The sequence below is a fragment of the Protopterus annectens genome, chromosome 12.part0 (assembly GCF_019279795.1).
Source record: "Protopterus annectens isolate FY-2018-M chromosome 12.part0, PAN1.0, whole genome shotgun sequence".
In the NCBI taxonomy this organism is placed as follows: domain Eukaryota; kingdom Metazoa; phylum Chordata; order Ceratodontiformes; family Protopteridae; genus Protopterus; species Protopterus annectens.
This window is the reverse complement of record NC_056746.1, coordinates 1,466,574,789-1,466,582,288: the sequence shown is the minus strand read 5'-3', so window position 1 is coordinate 1,466,582,288 and position 7,500 is coordinate 1,466,574,789. Positions and strand designations below refer to the sequence as shown.

General features: G+C 35.3%; 1 protein-coding gene across 1 annotated transcript in view; it reads left to right on the top strand.

The window, feature by feature from the left end:
- The window catches only part of LOC122816299 (carbonic anhydrase-related protein 10-like), a 1,153,091-nt gene that overhangs the window by 1,144,958 nt on the left and 633 nt on the right, over nucleotides 1–7,500 (top strand). The gene's annotated exons all lie outside the window — the stretch shown is intronic.

The window sequence follows — 7,500 nt, the reverse complement described above, 5'->3', positions numbered from 1 at the left end:
AATCAAATATTGGGGGCTGCCCTTTTGGTGGTCCTGTGAATACATTTTTATCTCATTAGGATGTTATTTATGTTTCCAGTGTGATGGAAAGCTGGATAGACATCCCATGCCTGGAAATGCAGTTTGTTGGTGACAAAAAGTACCCATTAAAAAGGCAAATAAAAACCGCACTACAGCTTGTTTAAAACTACACTGTTAAGTGCACTCCCCCCCTACTACACACACACACAACTATTGGCTGCTGTTGTTTTCAAATACTTATGTTTGTGCAGTTTCTGACTCCTACTCTGGCAGTGTTTTTAGCCTTATATCCTTAAATCACTGTACACCTGGGAATTGTATAAACTCTGGATCCAGCATGCTGCATTCACTGTGATTACAGCTACCTTGACTTTTACTTTCATTTTACTACTAAATTACTATTATTTATTTATTTATTGACATAGGTAAACCATAGGCAAAGTTCTATATAAATACTCCATTACACAAGTTTGGAACAAACTTCCTATAGGTATATGTTCCATCATCCACCCAGCACACTTTAAAGAAAAACTCAAATTTTACTTGCTTAACTCAAAACTTTGTCATTGTCAGGCACCGACTTAAGCACCCCACCGTAAACTACCTTTCTTCCTCCCTCCTCTGTCATATAAGTACTCCATTATCTTTAGGATTTGTACTTTTGTTATCTAATCAGTTCTGTAGAGTAAAACTCCTCTTATAAAAAAAAATATATATATATGCATGGATTTCTGTATCTACCTTTTATTTAAATGTTTTTTTTAAAACTGAATCAGATGTTAAAATACATTTTTTTCTTTATTTTGTATAATGTTCATATTTTGGATGTTAAAAATTGAATTTTTCTGTAATTTGTTCATGTATTGGAGCTTTTCTCTTCGGGTCTCCACTGAAAATGGGCCACAAACCCGGTTAACAAATGCTATAAATAAATAAATAAATAAACAAGTAGGCTCTTAATAAATGACTGTGACAAAAGGAAATATTGGCAATGTGGGAAAAGGGAAATTCTGTGGTCAATTTTAAAATGGAATTTATTTATTCACTTATGTTTTCTCTTTGTTAATTGGTATACTCCAACTGAACAAAAAGTATTTTTTAGTAGATGTCCAGGAAGAAAAAACGCAGAAAACTGCAATACAGTTGACCATTACCAAAACTTACATTGCATAGCAGCAGTGAAACATTAATGATAGTAGGTACATATATCGGCATAATTTGTCTGTAAAGTTAAATTAACTATTGAGATATACTATAACACATATATGGAGGCGCAGATGTGTAAATAATGTCATGAAAATAAGCATGGAAAGAGGAAGAATAGAAGTGAGGGAGATGAGGATGGTAGAGTAAAAGGTTGGGATGAACCAGAAATAAGTTGATCAACCCAGAGTGAAGCAAGAGCAGGTATGGGGAGCAGATGAGTAAGTAGCAAGACATTGGTATGAGTCAGAGATAAGGCGATCAACACGCAGCAAAGCAGAAGTTGGTTGGGGAAGCACTAGTTGTGAGAAGATTTGTATTTAGAGAGATGTTGGATCTTTGGGAAGAAAAGTTTGAGGTAGAAAATAAGGCAATTCTAGATGGATTGTAATTTAAATACAAAAATGTGTTAATATTTTAAAAAGATTTATCAACAGACTGATATTATACATATACAACAAAATCTATTGACCCCAACTGCCAAAGGTGTCCCAAAGCGGTACAGCAAAGTAGAAAATTCTTCAAGGTACACCACCATGAGCTTGCACTGCGTCACAGCGATAAAAGCACTCTTTATTTGAAGAAAAACAATAAAAATGTTAAAAAAACACGAAATTCTCAGCTGAGATAAGCACTTTCAGCTTCTTAAGCCTTCTTCAGATCATAAATAACAAGTGCTGGGTAAAAACATATGTAGGAACAACCAAATAGTACGAACCAACTGAGAAAAAGACACAAAACCACATGACTGAAAATAAGGAACACGCCTTTTACTGCAAGACACTCAGTAAAAATCACAGTTAGCGCTATCGTAAGGTACACAGACCATACTTCATCATACAATGTAGGCTAAATCACATTAGACATTTATATACAAGACCACACCCCCACAGTCATTAATTAATAAAGTACCACTAATGTATGAACAAGTCTGAAAAATACTATAACTTTGATTAAATCACGAAAAGGCTTTCATACTAAACTAAAAAATTATATATATAATAAAATACATAACATTATCACAAATATATATGTATATACATATATGAATACATAAAAAGTCATTAATATAAATACTGTATAACAATAAAATGAGTTACATAAATCCACATCATATATAAGAGATATAAAATATATATATATATATATATATATATATATATATATATATATATATATATATATATATATATATATATATATATATATATATATATATATATATATATAAAAATTATATATTATCTATCCAACACCCTAAGCTTTAATTTACTACTGATGGAAATAGCATCATTTAAGCCAGGGGGAACATGAGCATTAAGGAAAACTTGCCACCAAACGTCTTTATCTTCCAACCACAATTTCCAAGGGCCCCCTCGATCCCTCTGCTTAATCTGCTGCAACACCTCAAATTTAAAATTGTGGTCAGGAAATTTTTTAATATGCCTATATAAGGCATTCCTCTCATCACACCGACGGACCTCATACAAATGTTCATATATACGTTGGCTCAATTTCCGTTGGGTCTTCCCAACATAAAAGCCTGGACATGAGGAGCACAATGCAGCATATACTACTCCATGTGTGTGACAGCTGAATTTTCCTTTAATAATAATCTCCCTACTACTTATCCTAACCTTAGTAGTAGGCAGAATATACCTACACTGACTACACATACCACAGCATGACATTTTACCCAGTGACTTGGACTCCTTATTCTGTTCCAGCATGTTTTTTATATTCCTGCCTCTCCTAAACACAAACTCAGGGCACTCCCCAAGGAAAGACCCCATACCAGGATCACTTCTTAAGATGGTCCAATTTTTACTAACTATATGTTGTATGGTGTAACTATCACTCGAAAAGGTGGATACAAAGGGGCACGAGACACACCCCTGTTTATCACAACCCGACCTGACAGACAGACCTCCCACCTCAGACACAGAGGGCCTCTCATGATCATCAAAATTGATCTCAGCCTCAGCTCTAGTCAGACATGCCTCTAAATTCATAACATTCTCATGTGGGTTCGTCAAAATTGTTTTATAAACTCCTTTTAAACGTTTATCCACAACCTCCTTTCTGATGTTATTGATTAACCCTGTAGGATAAGCCCTGCCCATAAACATTTTACACATACGGTCACATTCCTCAAGGAAATCCACATAAGAAGAGACCATCCGGGCTGCTCTAACCAGTTGACCCTTGATAATACCACACTTAATGTGAAAGGGATGATTACTATTAAAATGTAATATACTATTTGAATAAGTTGGTTTCCTAAAAATATTTGATTTAAAAAAAAAAATCCTCAGCAAAACATACAAGTATGATATCTGTACTGAATCCACATTATGTATAAATTTCAGAAACGCAGTACTACCATTAATATAACTGATAAATTCAACTATGTCATTTTCAGGGCCATTCCATGCAATAAATAGGCCATCCAGGTATCTTAAATACAAAACCACATTAACAAAAAAAGACGAAGGAAACAAATAATGTTTCTCCCACTAGTCCATGACAAGATTAGCAAATAGGGGGCCACAGGGAGAACCCATGGCTACCCCTAAAAGCTGTTTAAAATAATGTCCCTCAAAGTAGATGAAATTATTCCTCAATACTATTGCCATCAGTTGCCTATAGGTGTTATTAGTAACCTGAGGTAACCCAAATTCTTCATACAAAAACTTTGAAAACCAATCGAGGCCTTGGTCCTGAGGAATACAACTGTAAAGATCCCTGACATCAATGGTCAGGAATATGAGGTTATGGTCCACCATATCCAAACTGTTACACCTTTCCAAAAAGTGCCATGAATCTCGACATACATGTGGGATGGACCCCCCTCTCCAACCCATTGTGGACTCCTCTTGGTCCAAAACTAGCTATATAGCTAAATATATGGACCATAAACTGAAAGAAAGGGTTAGGTCCATCCCACATGTATGTCAAAATACTTTAAATATTGTTTCCTTCCAATCACTGGTGCAGCCTGTTGGAGTGCTTTTACCAAGCCTTCAGCCAATCTTGCTTCTTTTAGAATATCTACACTCCACCACGGAATTTCTAAAGTTCACTATGAATTACTCCAAAAAGGAAATAGAATTACTAGATGTCTGCTTACGACTTGACATAGAAGTTGGTTTAAGCACTACCATTCACAGACAAAACACTTGGAAGAATCATTACCTCCACTGAAGTAATATGCATCCTAAACACATCTTCAAGAATATCATGGAGAACCAGGTCACTCATATTTCAAGACTGTGTACAGAAGAACATGATTTTGATCAAGAATGTCAACATCTTTATCAGCATTTGCAAGACAGATGTTATCGAGATATAGATCCTGGGGCAAGAATGAAGACTGGAATAGTAAGAGGCACTAAGGACTCCCATATTTTTACAAGCAGACATATGGTGAGGTCAATGAAGCCATTAATCATGAATCTCAGTGACTAAACTGTCTTCTTACTTACAGTACTGATAACAAAGGGATTTGTGAAATAGTAAACAGATTTTGGCCTGTCCTAACTGAGGATGATAAGATTAAGGATATAGTAGGCAAACAACCTAGGTTTGTGTTCAAGAACAAGAAGAACATCAAAAGGTTAATTTGTAATAAAGATGGTCTCCCTAAAAAGAAAAGTGTCCTACACCATGGCATGCACAGATGTGGAAGGTGTAAAGCTTGTCCTTTTATTGACACTAAAAAAGGGTCTATATTAGAAGATCAAATGTTTAGGTGATCGAACACCTAAACATTGATCTTCTAATATCAAAAGCAAAACGCGAATGGTCGATATAACGAGGGAAATATTTCCCTTGGCTGGTCGCTGGAGTTTGCTATTTCCCTACTGTTGAGTGATCTCAGAGTTGGTATATTTAGTTAGGGTGGGGACACAGCCCTCCATTTCAGGGTGTGGGGCAAAGCGCCCCACTTAATTTAGATGTAAAGTAATGTTTTTTTTGTTGTAGCTGAGGGACGTGTTTCCCTGGGATGTTCGACATTGTGAGATTCGATATTAGAAGATCGATGTTTAGGTGTTCGATCACCTAAACAGTCAGTCTTCTAATATAGGCCCACTAAAAAAAACTTTACACATCTGAAAACATCCAAAGAATTTACAGTAAAAGCAGTAGCCACCTGTAATACCAAACATCTGGTTTACTTAGCAACTTGTGGGAAATGCCCAGGTTTTTATATAGGCAAAACAGATCAGAAGTTTATGGAAAAGATACTACACCATCTAAGAGACATCAGACATAAAGACATGACAAATGTGTTAGCAAACGGCATTGTACATAATCCCAACTATGCATTTACATTTAAAGCTTTAGAAACTATATCAACTAATCTTAGAGGTGAAGACATACAAAACCTCACAGAAATTTGTGAAATAGGTTGGATTACCAATCTGCAACCGACCACCAGGTCTTAATATTATGATCGCATTGAAACCAGTTTTAAAGAATAGATGCTTAACTGTTAATTGACCTGATATCATTCTTTTAAGCTAAGTTGTATTAAGCAAGTGAGAACTTACGTATGATATGTGAGTTGAGGGGACCTGTGCTCCTCTCTGATTGGTTAGAGTTTTATATTCAGGAGAACATAGAGATGGGAAGGAGTTTCAGTACCAATCCAATATTAGCTTATATTGGTTCATTTTTATACCTGCATAGTTTTGAGATTGTTTGTTTGGACTGTCCAAGCCAGTATACACACATATATATATATATATATATATATATATATATATATATATATATATATATATATATATATATATATATATATATATATATATATATATATATATATATATATATATATATATATATATATATATATATATATATATATATATATATATATATGTATATGTGTATGTATATGTATATATATATATATATATATAGTTATATATAGTTATATATATATATATATATATATATATATATATATATATATATATATATATATATATGGGTCTACTTGAGTTGACCAAGATGCCACTTCGCCGACACGCAGAAGACCGACCGAGACCAAACGACCAAAACCGAAGGTGATCGGCAAGGTGAAATCCTGACAGCCGAAAGATCGACATGAGTGTGAGTACGGTAAGTGTGTGATAGTGAGGGATTTAGGGTTAGGGAGCGGACAGGTAAGTGTGCGATAGTGAGGGATTTAGGGTTAGGGTGCGGGAAAGGTGAGTGTGCGGTAGTGTCGGACTTAGGGTTCGGGTAAGGTAAGTGTGTGATAGTGACGGAGTGTAGTTTAGGGGCGGTTAAGTGAGTTAGGTTAGGGTACAGGTAGGGTGAGTGTGCGATAGTGACAGATTTTATGTTTAAGGGTGGGTTAAGTGAGTTAGGTTAGGGTGCAGGTAGGGTAAGTGTGCGATAGTGAAGGACTTAAGGTTTAGGGATGGATTAAGTGAGTTAGGGTTAGGGTGGTAGGTAAGTGCGTAGTGTCGGACCTTAGGGTTAGGGTTTGGGTTAAGGTTAGTGGATATGTAATTGTGTGTAATGTGTAGTTTACGTTTTGTGTGTCGGTGTAATGGTGTTCGGTTTTGTGAGTTGTCGGTATTGTGTGTTTTCGGTTGTTTGGTCTCGTCTTTTGTGTGTCGGCGAACTGGCATTTCGGTCAACTAAAGTAGACCCATATATATATATATATATATATATATATATATATGTATATATATATAAAATTCCCCCCTTCCTTCCCCCTTGCTCCCCTTCTTCCTGTTCACTAAGGGATTCCGCCCTCATATTCTGAAAGGTGGAACTAATTAGTAGCCTCTCATCAACAGGATTTATCTGGGAATTTTAGTGTCCAGTGGGTTGTGTTTCTATTAGTACATCCTCTGGCTGTGACTAGAGGATGGGGCTTGGTAACAATAAAACAATAAAAATAAAAATAAATAAAAGATATAGTTGCATCCTGTCAAGATAAACTTACAATTACCATATGGACAGTCATTGCAATGGCCGTACCTCCTTATTGGAGTGTACGGTAAACTTGACACAATAGGAGTTACCCTAAGTGCGTCCTTTTCTGCCAATATTTTGAATGTTTTCCATTGAACTAAAAAAATATATGCAGAGAACCAGGATGAGAACATTTTGTAAGGTTTTTGTTCCTCATGTGAAGCAATGAGGAAACTTTGCTTGATTGGGCTTTTTTTTCCTCTGTTCACTAGGAAGCTTTTGTTAATAGACAGCATAGATGAACAGGAATAATAAAAATAAAAATATTAAACTTAA